This window comes from Thalassophryne amazonica, chromosome 18, assembly GCF_902500255.1.
Source record: "Thalassophryne amazonica chromosome 18, fThaAma1.1, whole genome shotgun sequence".
Taxonomy (NCBI): domain Eukaryota; kingdom Metazoa; phylum Chordata; class Actinopteri; order Batrachoidiformes; family Batrachoididae; genus Thalassophryne; species Thalassophryne amazonica.
The window spans coordinates 21,927,498-21,949,123 of record NC_047120.1 but is presented as its reverse complement, the minus strand read 5'-3'; the positions used below and the strand labels follow the sequence as shown (position 1 = coordinate 21,949,123).

At 40.8% G+C, this 21,626-nt stretch overlaps 1 long non-coding RNA gene across 1 annotated transcript; it reads left to right on the top strand.

Moving 5' to 3' along the window:
• Nucleotides 1–1,528: 1,528 nt before the first annotated feature.
• Nucleotides 1,529–18,680, top strand: LOC117531207. The gene is made up of 2 exons (XR_004566555.1): nt 1,529–1,580; nt 18,552–18,680. It is a non-coding gene; the product is annotated as an uncharacterized LOC117531207 (long non-coding RNA).
• Nucleotides 18,681–21,626: the final 2,946 nt, after the last annotated feature.

Here is a 21,626-nt window from a genome sequence, read left to right as displayed (position 1 = left end):
GTCTCAGCCTCGCTAAAATCACTTTGTCTTTCTGCCCAAGTGTACTTTTCCACTTTTTACACTGTACTGTTGCAAGGAAAAATAATGACAGCCTTTCTGCTCCCAGTCCCACTCACGCTGTCACTGACTCTTAAGGATTTCATTGCAGATGCTAAAGCAGTCTCCCTTGCCCATGTGTACATTGAAATCTATATTTATTTTTGACAAGGACTCTTTAGCTAATTTGTCAGCAACTTCATTACCCTCAACTCCCAACTGACCCGGTATCCACACAAAACACACACAGCATCCTGAGTTCTCAATTCTTAAAAGACTAGTCTGAGAATATGACACTGTACTGAGGCTTATTATGCTCTATCCATTCCATTGCCCTATGAACTACCAGAAGTTCAGCTGAGAAGATGAACATGGTGTCTGGTAAGCAGATGCTGAAAGAAAGTTTGTCATCTGCAATAAAAACCCCAATCCAAGTTCTCCCAGAAACAGGATCTCTTGAGCCATCAGTGAATATTTAATGGATCTACTAAATTCATGAAAAGCATCCTCACATCTGTACAATGACTATTTCTCCCTTCTTCAAGGAGAGACAGCAGAACCTTAGGATCAGGGAGAAACCAAGCTGGGACAGGGGACCAAAAAGACCGAGCCACTTTCCCATGCTCCAACCCAAAATCCCCCGCCAACTGCTTTATATGATGTAAAAAACTGTCTTCATTCCATGACCTGAAAACAGCCAAGAACTATCTAAAAGGCACTTTGAGACAGAGCTACATAGCTTAACCCAGTAATGGAGCCCAAGCTTTGTCCTCCTGATTTCCAAAGATGTTTCCCTCATTTCAACAAGTAATGCTGGAATAGGAGTCATTCTGAAGGCACCCGCACAGATTCCCAAAGCCTTAGCCTGAACCTGGTCCATCTTACAGAGGACAGATTTGGCAGCTGAACCAAAAATCACACAACCATAATCTAAAATGGATCTTATCATGGCACGATAGATTGATGACAAAACTTCAGATACTTTTGTTTTTCGGTGAGATGCTTTTCAAAATGAAAGAAGCAAATTTAATATCTGTTATAACTGAAGAAATAACCTGGCCTTAAAGAGCGCTCAGAAAATAAATGAATTAATAGGAAAACAACACATTTTTAGAAATTGTCTGCTATGCAAAAGGTCATATTTAAAGGGAACAGGGTTATTCAACACAATATAATACAGTGTAATTCCCCCCATCTTTTTCCCCTCCCCTCCCTCATCTCCACTTTATTACAACAGACTCCTCACAGAACTTTGTCTATTTGTCTCTGTTGTTGGCCGCTGGTTATCAGGTAAAAGTCGTTTTTTTTTTTTACCTTTGGATTAAGTGTTAAATGTCGGTTTGTAGTTTGTTTACTCCGGTTGTTCATGTGTTCGCCGTCGGGTCTCAGATCAGATATTTGCTCAGAGCAGATCAAATATCGCTAGTTAGCTAGCCCTTAGCTAATAATGCCAAATAACTTAAATCCCCACTCGGCAGGAATGAATCACTATCAACTCCGCGCATTATCTATCCCCGATTAAACAGAAAAGCCTCTGTAAACAGGTAACTCACTCTCTTCATGAAGACATTTTACTTTAAATGCAGCCTTGTCGGTGTCCATCGCTAACTAGACCGAAACTAACAGCGCAGTGGGGTTTGCCCAAATTGATGCCTGACCTAAATAACGAACACAACAGATTTACACTGATCTCAAAAATGACCCATGCGACTGGCAGAAAAGCAGAAATCCACCAGAAAGTGGAGATTTTTCATCCCTGCACCTCTGTACATAAATCTGATAATAAACGAAGTGCTACTCAAATGCAAATTTGAAAATAATTAGTATTGGTATGTATTTATGACTCAAACAGCATCATCTAGCAAAATATCAATAGACTGTTTCATGGATACAGTGGAACCTCGACATACGAGTGAATCAACATACAAGTTTTTAAAATGCGAGCCGTCGCTCGGTCCATATTTTTGTTTGGAATATGAGCGGAAATCTGAGTTACGGGTCGTGCTTCGGGGCATCACTGGAGCAGAAAGGAAAGTGGAGAAAAAAGTTACATCTGTATGATCCTTTTTAAGGATCTACAGTCTAAGTTTAGTTTGTTTTTACAATGTGCGCAAACCTTCCTCCTTCCTCCCACCCTTCTCCACCTCCGTTAACCGCATTTATCTAAGGTAAGAACACTTAATAAAACTTTTTTCTTTTACATATTTTCTTAGGCACAGGTATACGTACATGTCCATTTGTTGATTAAAAAATGTATTCATAATTTTGGGTGGTTTGGGGATGTTTTACAAGGCTGGAACAGATTAAAATGTCTAATTATTTTTCAATGGGGAAAATTGAAATACGAGCAGATTGGTTTACAAGCTTGGTCACAGAATGAATTAAACTCGTATCTCGAGGTTCCACTGTACCTTCATTTTGGATTTGGCGCGGTACACGCTGGGATTGCAAAGGGACATCCCGCATCGTCCGCCGAATAGAAAGTATAGTAGAAATTGTTATTTTCGGGTGTGATCTGGTAATTAAGTGATAAAACCCTGCTGAACCATCATACTCATTTGTTATGCCATTGTGTATCTGAGCCTGAGAATATAATGAGTGAGGCTGATTATTATTTTATTCATTTAAAGATGTGAATCATAGATTACCTGTCTGCTGATTAAAGACCAGGGCTCATGTCTGCTGTTGTGGCGAGAAAAGAGAACTGTTTGCTGTTTCACAGTGTGCAGTCATTATTAGCACCTCGTTAATGTGGTGTTTTCTGTGAGAGCGCACGATTCACTGGAGCGACTGGACTGTTAATATCTCCCGGTTCGCAAAGCATTTTCTAATAGGTGTAAAATGTGGGTTGTCCCTTTGCAATCCCAGCGTGCACCACGCCAAATTCAAAATGGAGGTATCCGTGAAATTGTCTATGGCTCAAAAGAAGCATAATTTAGTCTCAGGGATCCATTACAATTCCCCCATGCCTGCACCAACTGGACTAAATTGCCAACTTTGCTATCAAAAACCTACTAAGGAAGAGCTATCTAGAGGTAATCTGATACCAGAAACTAAAATTTGTATGTTTTATGTTCGGAACATTCAGACGTCCTTCGGTGGCTTTTCAGTAGTGTGACTATCTGAGAAATTGTGGAAGAGCTGGGCATGTCACAGCATGTCCTGTGAGACTTCAACACGGAGGCGCCTTTGCTCCGTTAGCAGCTTTGTGCCGATGCCATTGGCATGAATTTCGCTGCAACGCTTTTCATGGCCAAATCTTCTGTCACAGTGGAATGTGCAGAAAAAGTGCTGATGTCCACCTCTTCTGCAATTTTTCGGATAGTCACACGACAGTCCCGCATCACCACAGTGTTCACTTTGGAAATGATCTGGTCATTTCAGCATGTTGATGGCCGACCAGAGCGTGGCTCGCTCTCCACCGTTGTGCGGACGTCTTTAAACCGGTTGTACCACTCCTTGATGCCAATAGGATCGTCACCGAAAGCTGTCTGAATAATCCGAATGGTTTTCACCTGGCTGTCGCCCAGTTTCTGGCAAAATTTCATGCAGTCGCGCTGCTCCAGTTGTTCCGCCATTTTCCTTGCAAAGAAAATCCGAGGAGAGACTACACCCATTCATACACAAAGGCTGCTTGCAAGCAAATGATGCAATCGACAGGCGTGAAAAAATTCACGCATGCACACGAAGGTTCAAGGTTAGCTCATGCAAGCACACGTGATTCAATTCCATCAGGTTTTGAAAAAAATTAAAAGGTCAGGTACTTTTCTAACAGACCTCGTATTGTGGGTAGGGGCAAAAGAATGGAGGCGGGTTAGTTCTCTGCTGTCCAACCTGCTTCCCACACCTGTGTCTGCTTGTTTTTTTGTGCTGTGGGCATGCCTAGTTTTTTACTTCCTTTTTAAGTTAAGTTTGTTTGTCCATATTTTTATGTAAGCCCAGAGGAAGACCTGGTCAGTTGAAACATGTTGACTTGGCCATTATAATAAAGGCCTTTTAATACCTCCTTGTGCAGCTCATATTTTTGGAGTGCCTGGATTTCATTTGTTTTTGAAAACTGAGTGTTGGAAAAATAGCCAACAGTAAAGGAGAGTCGCTTTTCTGTAAATTCACTATTATTTTGAAAATTTCAGATCGGAAGTTCTCTTAAAAATTTGAAAGACTTGACGAACTTTAAAAACGTCAATTTGTTAAATTATCAAACAATGGCAGCGTATGAATGAATGAATGCCACGTGGTAGCATAGCTTAGCATGGGGCCTTGTTGACCCAAGAATAAAATTTTAGTGTTTAAGAAAAGAGAAGAGGGAAGGCAGGCGCTCCAAGAGAGTAAAGAGGCAAGAGACAGCAAGAGAGCGAGCAGAAACTCTGATTTAACTTTGAAAGGGGGACTGACATCACCAAACTCCGCCCATTTAGGGGGTGTAATCTCACAGAAATTTCATGTGTTCAGAAGGGCAGACAGAAATGATTCAATTATTTAAACACATTAGCTATTTTGGTATACTGTAGCAGGGGTGGTGGCCAAGTGGTTAATGCGCTTGATTTCAGTTCAGAAGGCTCCGGATTCAAATCCCACCCCTGCCACATTTCTCCATGTAATGTGCAGTTGCGTCAGGAAGGGCATCCGGCGTAAAACCTGTGCCAATTCAACAAGCAGATCCACCTTGGATTTGCTGTGGCGACCCCGAGTGCAAACAAGGGAGCAGCCGAAGGGACTTACTAGCTATTTTGGTATACTGTTGTTCTAAGACACTCAAATTGATACGCATTATTAATTGTCACTTAAACACTCCATTTGGTCAAAACAGAATATTTCACCATCAACATGATAATGCAGGAAGATCACACTTAAACACACATCACTTACAAGGAACACCTGTCAATAAAATGGAATGATTATATGCAAAGCATTTTGTTTGATTAATCAACACAAACAACATTAGAAGTTTTATATATGAATAAGATTAATACTGATGCATTTTTTTATTTTAAGCAAAGGTCTTTTCTTTTAATCAGACCTAAAGATAAAAGCTGATTGTCAAGACTCAGAGTTTATGGCCTTGGCGTGAAGTCGTAAAATTTGGGTTCTCCTGGCCTGGAGAAGCTCAGATTCTGACGTGAAGCCATTATAATGTCATGTAATTCATAGTGACCGAAATTTAACCGTTAAGAAGGCAAGGGATCCCTATGAAGAACTTTGAGTTATAGTTCTGTTTTGCTGTGAAGCACAGTGTTGGCCCATGGGGGGGTGGGGGTCTCAGGCATATCTCCAGATGGACGCAGGAATTTCTCCACTGGGAGTAAAAACAGTCTCTGCCTGCAGTTCAAACCTCAGGTTTTTCTTGAGGCAGCATTAATGTATTTATTTAATTAGGGCGAATCAAGGCCATGCTACACAATTGAATATAGGTTGAAGAGGATTTGCAAATCATTGTATACTGTTTTTATTTACATTTTACACAACATCCCAACTTCATTGGAATTGGGTGTGTGTATATATATACACATATATATATATATACACACATATATATATATATACACGAGGTCTGTTAGAAAAGTATCGTACCTTTTTATTTTTTTCAAAAACTATATGGATTTGATTCGTATGTTTTTACGTCAGCCAAGCTTGAACCTTCATGCGCATGCGTGAGTTTTTCCATGCCTGTCGGTTGCGTCATTCGCCTGTGGGCAGGCTTTGAGTGAGCACTGCTCCACCCCTCTCATCGTTGTTTCATTGCGAGGAAATGGCGGAATGATTTGGGCTTTTTTTCCAACAGAATTTTTTCAGAAACTGTTAGAGACAGGCAGCTGGAAACCATTCGAAAAATTTACCTGCCTTTCGGTGAAAATTTTACGGGCTTCACAGAGAATAAGGAGTGTTACTACAGCTTTAAGGACGGCCCACAATGGCACACGGCGCGCCACGCTCTGAGCCGCATCGAGAGGCAGAAACCACCACATAATTTCTAAACGGAGCGCTGTGTGGAGCCGGGACCGTCGTGTGCAGTTTCTCTGGTTATCACAAGAGCTGGACATCAGCCATTTTTCCGGCAGATTTCACTTTCAACAAGAGATTTTGTCATGGAAAGCCGCGTGGAGGCTTCGCACGTCACGACCGATTCACTGATGAAGCGAGACAAAGGAACACCTCCGTTTCGGAGTGTTAGAGGACAAGTTGGGACATGCCTATCTCGGCTTTCAGTGCTTACCAGTCGAGTGAGTATAAGAGAAATTGTGGAGAGCTGGGCTTGTCCTTAAAGCTGTTAAGGGGCCGTCCTTAAAGCTGTAGTAACACTCATTCTCTGTGAAGCCCTTAAAATTTTCACCGAAAGCCAGATAAATTTTTCGAATGGTTTCTAGCTGCCTGTCTCTAACAGTTTCTGAAAAAATTCTGATGGAAAAAAAGCCCAAATCATTCTGCCATTTCCTCGCAATGAAACAATGACGAGAGGGGTGGAGCAGTGCTCACTCAAAGCCTGCCCACAGGCGAATGACGCAACCGACAGGCGTGGAAAAACTCACATGCGCACGAAGGTTCAAGCTTGGCTGACGTAAAAACATATGAATCAAATCCATATAGTTTTTGAAAAAAATAAAAAGGTACGATACTTTTCTAACAGACCTCGCATATATATATATATATATATATATATATATATATATATATATATATATATATATATATACATATATATATACATACACATATACATACACACACACACACGAGGTCTGTCCGTAAAGTATAGGTCCTTTTTATTTTTTTCAAAAACTATATGGATTTCATTCATATGTTTTTACGTCAGACATGCTTGCACCCTCGTGCGCATGCGTGAGTTTTTCCATGCCTGTCGGTGACGTCATTCGCCTGTGAGCACTCCTTGTGGGAGGAGTCGTCCAGCCCCTCGTCGGAATTCCTTTGTCTGAGAAGTTGCTGAGAGACTGGCGCTTTGTTTGATCAAAATTTTTTCTAAACCTGTGAGACACATCGAAGTGGACATGGTTCGAAAAATTAAGCTGGTTTTCAGTGAAAATTTTAACAGCTGATGAGAGATTTTGAGGCGATTCTGTCGCTTTAAGGACTTTTCACGGTGTGAGACGTCGCTCAGCGCTCTCAGGCAGCGTCATCAGCCTGTTTTCAAGCTTAAAACCTCCACATTTCAGGCTCTATTGATCCAGTACATCGTGAGAGAACAGAGAAGTTTCAGAAGAAGTCGGTTTCAGCATTTTATCCGGATATTCCACTGTTAAAGGAGATTTTTTTAATGAAAGACGTGCGGACGGGTCCGCGCGTCGGGACGCAGCCGACGCAGCGCGGCGGCACAGGAAAAACACCTCCGTGTTGATAACCATTTGTTAAAATCCAGTTGGCTTTTGATGGCTTTCAGTGGAGTGAGTATATGAGAAATTGTTTATCAGCTGGAGATGTTCCAACTTGTCCTCAAGGCTTCCAACAGAGGTGTTTTTCCTGTGGCGGAGCGTCGCGGCGGCTGCGAGCCGACGCTGCAATCCGCCCGCACGTCTTTCATTAAAAAAATCTCCTTTAACAGTGGAATATCCGGATAAAATGCTGAAACCGACTTCTTCTGAAACTTCTCTGTTCTCTCACGACGTCCTGGATCAACAGAGCCTGAAATGTGGAGGTTTTAAGCTTGAAACAGGCTGATGACGCCGCCTGAGAGCGCTGCGCAACGTTTCGCTCCGTGAAAAGTCCTTAAAGCGACAGAATCACCTCAAAATCTCTCATCAGCTGTTAAAAGTTTCACTGAAGACCAGCTTAATTTTTCGAACCATGTCCACTTCGATGTGTCTCACAGGTTTAGAAAAAATTTTGATCAAACAAAGCGCCAGTCTCTCAGCAACTTCTCAGACAAAGGAATTCCGACGAGGGGCTGGACGACTCCTCCCACAAGGAGTGCTCACAGGCGAATGACGTCACCGACAGGCGTGGAAAAACTCACGCATGCGCACGAGGGTTCAAGCATGTCTGACGTAAAAACATATGAATGAAATCCATATAGTTTTTGAAAAAAAATAAAAAGGACCTATACTTTACGGACAGACCTCGTGTGTATATATATATATATATATATATATATATATATATATATATATATATGTGTGTGTGTGTGTGTGTGTGTACAACCCCTGGCAAAAATTATGGAATCACCGGCCTCGGAGGATGTTCATTCAGTTGTTTAATTTTGTAGAAAAAAAGTAGATCACAGACATGACACAAAACTAAAGTCATGTCAAATGGCAACTTTCTAGCTTTAAGAAACACTATAAGAAATCAAGAAAAAAAAATTGTGGCAGTCAGTAACGGTTACTTTTTAGACCAAGCAGAGGGAAAAAAAAATATGGACTCACTCAATTCTGAGGAATAAATTATGGAATCACCCTGTAAATTTTCATCCCCAAAACTAACACCTGCATCACATCAGATCTGCTCGTTAGTCTGCATCTAAAAAGGAGTGATCACACCTTGGAGAGCTGTTGCACCAAGTGGACTGACATGAATCATGGCTCCAACACGAGCAATGTCAATTGAAACAAAGGAGAGGATTATCAGACTCTTTTAAGAGGGTAAATCATCACGCAATGTTGCAAAAGATGTTGGTTGTTCACAGTCAGCTGTGTCTAAACTCTGGACCAAATACAAACAGCATGGGAGGGTTGTTAAAGGCAAACATACTGGTAGACCAAGGAAGACGTCAAAGCGTCAAGACAGAAAACTTAAAGCAGTATGTCTCAAAAATCGAAAATGCACAACAAAACAAATAAGGAACGAATGGGAGGAAACTGGAGTCAACGTCTGTGACCGAACTGTAAGAAACCGCCTAAAGGAAATGGGATTTACATACAGAAAAGCTAAACGAAAGCCATCATTAACCCCTAAACAGAAAAAAACAAGGTTACAATGGGCTAAGGAAAAGCAATTGTGGACTGTGGATTACTTGAATGAAGGCATATTCAGCGATGAATCTCGAATCTGCATTGGGCAAGGTGGTGATGCTAGAACTTTTGTTTGGTGCCGTTCCAATGAGATTTATAAAGATGACTGCCTGAAGAGAACATGTAAATTTCCACAGTCATTGATGATATGGGGCTGCATGTCAGGTAAAGGCACTGGGGAGATGGCTGTCATTACATCATCAATAAATGCACAAGTTTATGTTGATATTTTGGACATTTTTCTTATCCCATCAATTGAAAGGATGTTTGGGGGTGATGAAATCATTTTTCAAGATGATAATGGATCTTGCCATAGAGCAAAAACTGTGAAAACATTCCTTGCAAAAAAGACACATAGGGTCAATGTCATGGCCTGCAAATAGTCCGGATCTTAATCCAATTGAAAATCTTTGGTGGAAGTTGAAGAAAATGGTCCATGACAAGGCTCCAACCTGCAAAGCTGATCTGGCAACAGCAATCAGAGAAAGTTGGAGCCAGATTGATGAAGAGTACTGTTTGTCACTCAAGTCCATGCCTCAGAGACTGCAAGCTGTTATAAAAGCCAGAGGTGGTGCAACAAAATACTAGTGATGTGTTGGAGCGTTCTTTTGTTTTTCATGATTCCATTATTTTTTCCTCAGAAGTGAGTGATTCCATATTTTTTTCCCTCTGCTTGGTCTAAAAAAAGTAACCGTTACTGACTGCCACAATTTTTTTTTTCCTGATTTCTTATAGTGTTTCTTAAAGCCAGAAAGTTGCCATTTGAAATGACTTTAGTTTTGTGTCATGTCTGTGATCTGCTTTTTTTCTACAAAATTAAACAACTGAATGAACATCCTCCGAGGCCGGTGATTCCATAATTTTTGCCAGGGGTTGTATGTAAGGATTAAACGAGAAGCTGTGCATTATACGGTTTGAATGCACGACGTGGAGTGTAAAACACCACGACGCGAAGCGGAGTGCATTCGTGTATATGTATGTGTGTGTGTGTGTATATATATATATATATATACACACACACACACACACACACACACACACACACACAAGGTCTGTCCATAAAGTATAGGTCCTTTTTATTTTTTTCAAAAACTATATGGATTTCATTCATATGTTTTTACGTCAGACATGCTTGAACCCTCGTGCGCATGCGTGAGTTTTTCCACGCCTGTCGGTGACGTCATTCGCCTGTGAGCACTCCTTGTGGGAGGAGTCGTCCAGCCCCTCGTCGGAATTCCTTTGTCTGAGAAGTTGCTGAGAGACTGGCGCTTTGTTTGATCAAAATTTTTTCTAAACCTGTGAGACACATCGAAGTGGACATGGTTCGAAAAATTAAGCTGGTTTTCAGTGAAAATTTTAACGGCTGATGAGAGATTTTGAGGTGACACTGTCGCTTTAAGGACTTCCCACAGTGCGAGACGTCGCAAGCGCTCTCAGGCGGCGTCATCAGCCTGTTTCAAGCTGAAAACCTCCACATTTCAGGCTCTATTGATCCAGGACGTCGTGAGAGAACAGAGAAGTTTCAGAAGAAGTCGGTTTCAGCATTTTATCCGGATATTCCACTGTTAAAGGAGATTTTTTTAATGAAAGACGTGCGGACGGGTCCGCGCGTCGGCTCGCAGCCGCCGCGATGCTCCGCCACACGAAAAACACCTCTGTTGGAAGCCTTAAGGACAAGTTGGAACATGTCCAGCTGTTAAACAATTTCTCAGATACTCACTCCACTGAAAGCCATCAAAAGCCGCCTGGATTTTACAAATGGTTATCAACACGGAGGTGTTGCCCCTGGAAAATTTTTAAATTTATAACTCTCTGAAACACTATTGCCTGCATTTTAGGGGCCAAATTTTGTGAACTAAAGCCACAGGTTTTTATTATTATTTATTTATTTTTTTTAATCTTTGTTACAGCCTTACTTTATAGCCAAAAGAAACAAGGCATCAGGCCAAAATTTGGAAGCATGTAGAAATGTACCAGTGTCAGGGGCAATGAACCAGTTACCTCTGTTGCCCTTTTTTAGGTTCCCTGGATCTGTTCAGTAATTCTGCCCTTCAGCATGTTTGTAAAATAAAAATACTACTCAATCATTCTGGGAGGGGGATTGGTCTGTGCCATCAGTCTTATAGCCATCATTCTTAACTACCAATACTTCATTAATTTGGTGTCAAATGCCAATATACGTAATACTAGTATTTATATGTTGCAACTAATAACTAGACAATTAGTTAACAACTCAAGATTTGTTTTAATAACACTAATCCAAATTGATATCTAATTGAAATATTTGATTCTGAATCTTAAGAATCGGAATTGAATCTATTCTTGAAATTTGAACTGATACCCAGCTCTATAAAATACACACTTATGTAAGCTCACGCCACAGCTTTGTCAGCTTTGTCACGCCACAGCTTTCTTTGTCAGCTTCTTGCTGCACCTAAACGGCATTTTCAGATCACTTTAACCCAAGTTAAGTCAGCGGATCATTACCTCCGCCAAGGAGGTTATGTTTTTGGTCGGGTTTGTTTGTTTGTCTGTCTGTCAGCAGGATAACTCAACATAACTGGTTGGAAAAGACAAGAGGAACAAGTGATTAAATTTTAATGGTGATGTTGATCATGATCTGGATCCCGATGCTAACGCGTTAGCATGTCTATGGCATTTTCAATGTTAAAAGTTAGCATTAAGCAGTTGCAGCTGTCATCACGTTCGGGTGCATTTGTTACCTCCGCCAAGGAGGTTATGTTTTCGGTCGCGTTTGTTTGTCTGTTTGTCAGCAGGATAACTCAAAAAGTTTTGAACGGATTTTGATTAAATTTTGTGGAGTGGTTGGAAATGACAAGAGGAACAAGTGATTAAATTTTAGTGGTGATCCGGATCATGATCCGGATCCCGATGCTAACGCGTTAGCATGTCTATGGCATTTTCAATGTTAAAAGTTAGCATTAAGCAGTTGCAGCTGTCATCACGTTCGGGTGCATTTGTTTTCAAATTGTAATATTTCTTAAATTTATTTTTGTTTATATATTAATAATCTAATGATTATTATATACAATTTTAGAGAAAGAGACAAAGAAATAGATCACTGTGCCAAGGAGGAAATCTCTTTAGGGTAGTGACCCTATGGCCTTGTTTAGAGAAGTGTTTCATAAATGTTAAATTCATACATTTGCAGTTTAGTTGAATAATAAATTGAATTTTGTCTCTTATTTGTTTTTGTCTATAAGCACATGCAATATCAATATCAGTGCTCAGATGACAGTAGCTTCTGGGAAAGGTGCAAGTTGCAATAAACTGATGCCAAGCGTTAACGATACATGCTATCCAGTCACAGCAGATGAAACGTTTTTTTACTACTGAGCAAACATCATTGTTAGACTTTTTTAGGTTCAATAATTCCACGGCGTGTAGATGTTATGGCGTCAGTGACCCCATGGCTTTGGCGGAGGTTTGCACTTTCTGAAAGTGCTTCTAGTCTATTTAATGTAATCATTAGGTTTATTTCAATAGGGACAAGTATGTTCCATGAGTCATGTTACATACTACAACATTTTAGCAAGTGCTAATTCACAATGTCCGTCCCTAGATGGGTCTTGCATAAAACAAAACAAAAAAAAACAAAACAAACAAACACAATAAAGACATTACAACACAAAGTTAATAAGCGGTCAGTGATGGTCACACTTCTGACCTCTGATTAAAAAGTCCTGGAATTTATGTTTGAAGAGGACCCAGTTCGTCTCTCCCTTCAGATCAGTGGGCAGAGAGTTCCAGGCTTTAGCAGCCTGCACACTGAAAGCAGACTGACCAAATGATGTTTTCCGTCTTGGTATTTGACAGTTCCCACTCTGAGCTCCTCTGGTCCAAGAGCCCACAGACCTGAGAGGAGCTATACAATCACTGAGGACCATTGGGGCCTGTTGGTGCACACATTTAAACATTAACTTTAACTGACAATATTTCATAAAATTTACAAACGTTAACATTTTTAGATTCTTAATACTAACACAGTGATGTGATCTGATGGGCTTTTTATCCAAGATTTTCACAGCTCTGTTGTAGATCATTTGCAAAGGCCTGACTGTAGTGATTGTGGCCTGTGACCATGAGCTGATGCAGTAACTTATGTGGGAAAGAATCATGCAATGCATAAAAGTGCGCACAGCAGAGAATGGCAGGTGGTCCCTGATCATTCTAAATGTAAAAAGGTTTGCTTTGACAACTCTGCAGACTTTTTTGATGTGACTATCAAATTTAAGATGAGAGTCTAAAACCAGGCCCAGATATTTAATCTCTGGGACCTGTAAGATGTTTTGTCCATTTATCTGTAAATTCAGTTGTTCCGTTATGGAACACTACTCATTGCCCTCTCTCTTCTAAATATGATTTGAACCATTGTAGAGTTTTTGTTGAGAAGTTGAGATTGGCCAGTTTTTCAAACAGAATATTAAGGTTTAGTGTATCAAATGCTTTTTTTAAGGTCCAAAAAAATAGCACCAATCACTTCACCACAATCTATTGCATGTTTCAGATTTTCCACAAAGAAACAATTTGCTGTTTCTGTGGAGTACAGAGAGCGGAAGCCAAATTGCAATGGATGTAAAATATTATTTGATTCTATAAACTGACAAGACACTTTTTTTTTCCAATACCTTTGAGAAAACTGGCAAGATACTTACAGGCCGATAGTTACACGCCTGGTCTGGCGACCCCGACTTTAAGATTGATATGACTCTTGCCTTTTTCTGAAGTGTGGGGAATTGTCCACTTTGGATGGACAGATTTATCAAGTGTGTCAGCGACTTAACAAAGCCTCCTGATCCTGTTGTGCTTAGTTTGTTTCAGGAAGGCTGTATTCATGTGAAAAAGATCCTTACTCTGGCTTTGATTAATTTTGTTTATTAATTCAAGCACTTTTGCTTAATTTGTTAGCTCTAATGAGAATACAGGATTGCATAGTAACATTGTATGATATTCTATAAATTTTTGAAGTTTTTCTGAATCATACTGTTTTTCTAGTTCCTTTACTGATGAAACAAACATGTTAAATTCTTCTATTTGTTTCCCATCCTTGATATGCCTGTCTCCAACTCATTCATGTTGAGTTGTTTTAATAGAAGGTTTTACAATATTTATTTGTTTCCACATAACAAGTAGAATTTCCCTTGGCCTCAGTTATTATTGTTATATAGTAATTTGTTTTCGCAATATCTAAGTTTTTGGTAACTTGATTTCTTAAACTTTTGAAGATATTTATGTCAGTAGTAGTTTTTGTCTTTACAGCTTTTTTCAAAGCCAGGTCTCTTTTATTTCATTTGTCTCCTTATTTCGTCATTGAGCCAAGGCAAGGACATCTTTTTGACATTTTTTTGTTTTTTCAAGAATTTGGAAAGGATCTCTTCAACCTTATGCATTACTTCTTTGCAACAACTGTGTACCTCATTATTGTTTTTTTTATTGTTTTCCAATCAAGGGCATTTAACTAATTATCAATAGTTGGAAAATCACACTTGAATAGTCAAAATATTTGACTTTGTTTTGCTCATATTCAGATGTTTTTTGGATAATTTTCATGCAATAAGAATCATATGGTCAGACACCCAGTCAGAAAACTATGATTTCATGACTCGATCATCTTTATTTGAAAAAATTAGCTCTATCTGTGTCCTAGAAGATTTAGAGATCCTTGTTGCACCTTTAATTACTTGGGTGAAGTCAAATTTAGTCATTAAAGAATTTAGTTTCTTCTTTTTACCAGAATTGGACCAATCTATATTGAAATCGCCCAGTATAATAACTTCGGACTTGTGTGCTGCCTGCTTAATCAGTTTACCAAGTTTGTCATAAAAAACATCTTTGCAAGAAGGAGGATTATATAAGACAATTATTTTAAAGTGCATATTTGAAGACAATGAAATAACACAAATATATTCCAGATTCAATTCCTTTTCAAGAGTAACTTCCGTATACATAATAAAATCACTTAAATACAGTGCTACTCCTCCTCCTTTACCTGTTTTTCTATCTTTTCTGTAACGTTTGTAACCTGGTATATCAATTAAACTGGTTTGGATCCTGTTGTGAAGCCATGTCATGGTGATACATAGTAATGCTAAACAAAATAAAAATAATGAGCTAAAACTCACAGTGGTTACACCTTAAAAACTAATAGAAGTGTTAGACTGGTAACAGAAATAAGAGAAACAATTACAACTCTGTATTAATTAGAAGAGCGCCATTCATGCCAGACACCAAGGAGGCAGTCCGTCCAGGAGAAAGTTTCAATTTAATCAACTTATAAAGCGCCAACTCACAACAAAAGCTGCCTCAAGGCACCTCACACAGAACAGTTTAGTATAAAATTTAAAATAAATGAGTAAAAATTAAAAAAATTCAAATACATAATTAAAATACAAAAGAATAAAACAGATTAAAAAAACTAAAAGCTATTCATAAGAAGGGGAATAAAAATAGGTTTTAAGTCTTTTAAAGCTCTTTGACACACTGATTTCTTCTTCACCCTGGGAATACAGAGTTGTCCCGCATCCTGCGACTGCAAAACCTGGGCCGGCACATAGAGTTTCACCAGATTGACCAGATAAGACGTCGCCAGTCCATGAACAACTTTATAAGTCAATAACACAACCTTAAAATTGGCAGTTTTCCGCTCCACATTCCAGTCTGTTGTCTTAAAACAGCCCTGCAGTGTCTCGTCGCTGTCCTCAGTCCAACTCCTTTCAGACTTTGTGACCAAATGGTTAAATTGGCCTGTTTTCAGTCATTCCTGGTTTCTCATTAACAACTTTTTTGCTCACTCAGGGTTCTCCCCAGAAATTTAGTATGGCAGTACTGTGGGCAACTATAACTTGAAGTGGCGCCCAGCGCTTCCACTCGGGGTCATATCCTCCTGACTACCACGAAGGTAGTCAGGAGGATATGACCTCAGGACCTTGTGTCCTGAGGTCCAACGACAAAAATGAAAATCTTTTAGTGCTGTTTCTGGTCTACCTCCATGCTGAAATGTTGATTAGTGAAATTAATCTAAAATGTTTGTTTCATTGACACATTGTCTACATGTTATGAATGTGCAGTAAACTTATTTGAAAGAAAAATAATGTACAGAAAGGCAATTGAAAATGTGGGCGATTCCTGACTTTTTTTTTTTTTTTTTTTTTTACACATTTTCCCTGCATAATTTAAATTTTCAAAGTTTGAATGCCCAAGTCACAATATCACCAGGCTGGGGGCATTCACTTCAAATTGTGAAAGTCTCACCTTGTCCTTGTGATTCAGATTTTGTTGCCCCTCTGTACTGTCAAAAAACAAATAAATAAATAAAGGTCCAGCTTTCCTCCCTGCGTCAGCAGGTGCATTTCTGGAAAAGTCTTACTGCATTTCTCTGCATGGGATGTGCAATTTAGGAAAAGCAGAAACATCCTGATGGCTGGCTGACAGTGAAACAAACACTACTTCATCTGATAATGAAGCTTCTGAGCTTTCATTCGAAAGTGAGGCTTCGGATTTACAGAGGCTACAGAGAGACAGGAGGCGACACACTTTGCCCCAAAACACTCAGTTCTTTTAGAGTCTGTTAGAGCCTAACGTGTGCTGATGCTGCTGAGTGTCTCTGGACGCTGTTTTAAGTCCTGCCGTGAACGTGCATACAGATTGTCTCCACAACGTTGTTTCTACAGGCCACCTGGACATGGAGATGGATTTCTTGTATTGGAAAAGGGATAGAATATGTTATTTTCAGGAGATAATGGACTTTCTATCTAACGTGGCAGAACCGTGAGCAGGGGCGGTCCTGGAGGTGGGCCGACCGGGCAGCCGCCCGGGGCGGCATCGCAGTTTCTGTCCCTACCGAGCAGCGGGTGCTGCTGAGCTCCTCCACCGTCACAAAGCGGTCACAGGCGGACAAACTTCACACTAGCCTTGCACCAGTCCCAGCTAGCGAGCTAGCTAGGTAGCAAGCTGCACATAATGGCAGACAATTTGAATGTTGTGGACCGGATTTTGGCGAAGCCATTTGATAGTCTTCCTTACGAAGAAGCCATGGCTGCTGTCATGGCTTCAGCTCTCAATGGTTTGCAGGCCAAAGTTAAAGCAATAGCCCCCAGTGCAATGTTTGTGCATTGCTATGCACACAGACTGAATCTGGTTCTGTCTCAGGGGGCTAAATGCTTATCAGTGCAGAATATTTTTTGCATCACTCTCTGGGTTTGCCACATTTTTCTCAAAATCCACAAAGATGATGTCTTTTCTTGAGTCTGCAGGCTGCTCAAAGTTGCCCAGAAATGCTCCTACTCAATGGAATTTCACATCACGGATAGTGAGCACTGTGGCAAACATTTATGATGCCCTCCTGCAAACCTTTGAGATGATCATTGCAGATAAGTCCATAGATGATGACACATTAGACTGTGCCAATTTCTTTGTGTTTGTTATTGCAGTAGTCATTAAAACCAGAAATTTGTTCTTGAAAATAGCTGTTGTGAGTTAATTTGTGGGATTGTGGGTGTTCTGGACGAAGTTATTGTTTTCATGGGTGGTGGGGTGGAGGTGGTGGCCATGTTAGTGTGCGCGGGGGGGCGCACGCAGGGGGTTTCGCCCAGGGAGTAAATCACTCTAGGACCGCCACTGACCGTGAGAGAACTTTTGAGGAGCTCCATGATACTGGCTGGCGATTGCATGCGTGGGGACTCTTTGGTGGTGTGGACTTTGGAAATCACAAGTAAGTGTCCTTATCTTTTTTTATGCTCCTCTCAGTATAGCTGGTAGGCTTTATTTTTATTTTACTCAGAGTGTCATGACGTGAGACTTTCTGTAACGGTGCAGCACACACCATGTCATGCACCGTACATGCACACCTCTCCACTGTTTATCAGGTTGTCTGTCAGACAGCATGCTGTCTGATCACACAGATGTATTTTGACAGTTAAATCCATGACAACACATGCTGAGTATCTAGTAAAGTTTTAACGGGCTGCGTTCATGATTAATGCACGTGCATGTGCACTGTTTTGGCACAGTGGAAAACGGCTGTAAGTTTTCTCACAGTGGAGACCCAGTTCACTGTCACAGTGAACTGGGCCTCTGATCTGATCGGTCCCACGGCAGACAGCATCGATCGAGTCAGCTGTGCACCTGCCTCTGTACGCTCAGCGCCAGCATGCCTCCTCCCCGGACAGCCCGGCGATGGCTGCGCCCCACACAGACTGTGGTCCCCACCAAGATGAAACAAAACATGCAGAGATCATGTTCTGATCATCGGGCTTTGTGTAATGTTTGCATTTTGTCATGGGTTGTGTCATCTGGATGTAATCCGGAAAAAATCAAGAGTTGAAGTTGTCTATGTGAAATTTTCCCACAAAAATGGGTTTGCGTGTCGTCAGATTCCTACCGGGTTTCATGTTAAAACATCACGAGATGACATCACTCAGTATAGCGGCGCTAGATGGCAGTATAACGGCGCAAGGTTGTTGTTCCATTGTCTGGGGATAGTTCACTGATTCATCAATTCACTTGGTCAATAACTCTTTTTGTGTCTTTTTAAAGGATTTCTACAAACATGTCTAAAGCCCAACAGCTGAGGGACAGGCTGAAACAACTGCTGCTGATGAAGAAATATTTGAGTTGTTAGAAGGATTGATCGCAAACTATGAAGAAGAAATTCATCATTTAAAAGAAGAGAACAAAGGATGGAAAGTTCTGGAAGCTGTTTTTAGTCCTCAAGTTCGTTTGTACAAAGCAGGTTTGTTCACTAAACATTGTAATACTTTTACTCCATAACAGGTTGTTATGACTGTCAAATATTGTTTTAAATCCCCTTGAGTAGAGCGCTGGGCGCAGAAAGTACACAGTTTTTAAGCAATTCTGTGCAACACTGCGCTACTGTATACGCAAATCTGCGAGAGAGAGATTGCATGTTCTGCTGAGCATTGTAGTGTCACTTCTACTAAGCTGGAGTTTATTTGCATTCATTTTTTTATTTTTCCATGGCAGTGGTCTGATAAACCAGTGGGGCTGTTAGCCACTGTAACTGTGAAGGTACAGTTAAAGCCCTTTTCACACTGGGCTTGCATACAGTTGCATTGTGATGTGTATGGAGTATGCTGGAAAATTGTGTAGATTTGGAGTACTCCCTGTGTAAGCTGGTGTGTGATGGCGTATGGTTGCGTTCCTAGTCTTGCTTACAGTTGCATATGGTTGCTTACTGTATGCTTACTGCTACATATGTAGGCCTTGCTGCTATTTTTCTGCCTCTCAAGCCCCTGTCACATTGGCATATTCGTAGAGCTGCTCATTACAGCGTATCGTCTACGCTGCAATGAGCAGCTCTCCGCCCACTTCACGTGGAATTTTTTCTCAATACGCAGCAGTATGTTGAGGGCCACACATATGTGTGCACATGTGGTGTTATGGGGCCAAAATATGATACTCGGTGTCAAAGCAACATCCCATTCTGCGCTAATCAAAGCAGCAGCAATGTCTGCATGGATGGCACCGCACCGCGGAGGAAGGAACTGTGTGAATTTTCACTCCTCTTTACTGCTTGCCATAAGCCGCGGTCCTTCTCTTCCCTGTCTTCGTGGGAACATTGGCAGACCTTCACCAAGCAGAGCAAGGTGTGGCTTTGCTTTGAACCAGTGAAGCAGTGCTTTGATGGTTCATTGTTTTATTTCACTTTAGGCAGTGGATATTTTGCCGGACCAAGCAAACTTACAGCTAGTGATGTTTTGCCGGATCTCCTATCTGATTGGCTAATTCAAATGACGTCATCAGTACCAGAACCTGTGATGAAAAAATCAGGTCCGGCAAAGTTGAACTGGACGATATTTCACCATACGTGGCTTTGCCGGCCATCTCAATTTATTCACGACGGAATGGCAGGGCAGGAACTTGAAGGTGATCGGAGTATAAGATCTTATGTCACTTTCATGATAGTAGCTCGATATTGGTGATTTTCATTATTGAAAATTGGCATATTTTACCATTCACTATTTTCAGAGGTGGACTGATTTTTCATTTTTTTCCACCGTGCCAGAAATCATTTCCACCATGTGGCGAAAAGCACCGGTGGAAATAATTTCGACACGGTGGAAATAATTTTCGCCACACGGCGGAAATAAATTTGGGCACGGCTATGCCACGTTTTTGAGCTGCTTGTAGCGTCCGAGAATCCCTCCACCACTATGTGATTTTCTGTTCTGAAACGACTTTATGGCACCCAAAACGGCATTTAAAGATGAAAAATTAGCACCAACATTTGGCATTTAAAGATGAAAAATTAGCACCAACACTCAATGACGAGGGTGCCGCCATGTTGAAATACCCTCTATGATGACATCATTTGAACGAGCCAATCTAGGTGCATGTTTGCCATATCCAGCAAAATATACACTACCTTCGCTTTATCTTAATTTTTTCCCGCTAAAACCCTAAAGAGCATATGTCCGTGAGTAATATTGACCTTTTTTATGTTAAACCGACCTGTTATGGTCTTCTGAAACAGATGTATTTTACAACTTTAAAATGGGACCAATGCTAACACGTTAGCATGTCTATGGCGTTTTCATTGTTAAAGTTAGCATTAAGCTGTTCACATCTCAGCACGTTTGTATGCATTTGTTTTCTATATAATAATTAATGGCTCAGCGTTTGTTGTCGTAAAAGAGTCAAATGTATTACAAATTGGATTTTTTTATTTATTTTTATTCATGTTTAATTTATTTTTTATTCATATGTTGATAATAATAGCAACAACAATAATAGTAATAATTGCTACAATACAATTTTAGAGAAACAGACAAGAACATAAAACAGAAGAGATAAAACCAACTAACAATGAACATAAATACGAGGTCTGTTAGAAAACTATCCGACCTTTTTATTTTTTGCAAAAACTATATGGATTTGAATCATGTGCGCTTGCATCAGCCAAGCTTGAACCTTCGTGCGCATGCGTGAGTTTTTTCACGCCTGTCGGTTGCGTCATTCGCCTGTGTGGAATGACGCAGAGGAATTCGTGCGTCGGGACGGAGCCGCTAATGGTGCGGGACAAAAAGCAACTCCATGATGAAGCCTCACAGGACATGTGGCATGTCCAGCTCGTCCACAATTTCTCGGATAGTCACACGACTAAAGCCACCGAAAGCCGTCTGAATCTTCCGAATGGTGCAAGAGCTGGGCATGTTACAACATGTCCTGTGAGACAAACACAGAGGTGCTTTTGTCCCGCGCCATTAGCGGCTCCGTGGCGAATTCCTCTGCTCCTCTTTCCATGACAAAAACTCCTGTAACAGTGGAATGTGGCGAAAAAGTGCTATGTGCACATCTTCTGCCATTTCTCTGGTAGTCAGACGACGTCCCGGATCAACACAACATTCAGTTTGGAAATGATCTGGTCGTTTCAGCCTGTCGATCGCCGCTCGGAGCGCGGCGCGCCCTCAGTCATTATGCGCCGTCTTTAAACCGGTTGTAACACTCCTTAATCTGTGTGATCCCCATAGAATCGTCCCTGAAAGCCGTCTGAATCCTCCGAATGGTTTACACCTGGCTGTCTCTCACAGTTTCTGGAAAAATTTGATGCAGCAAAGCTCCAAAACGTTCAGACATTTTCCTCGCAATGAA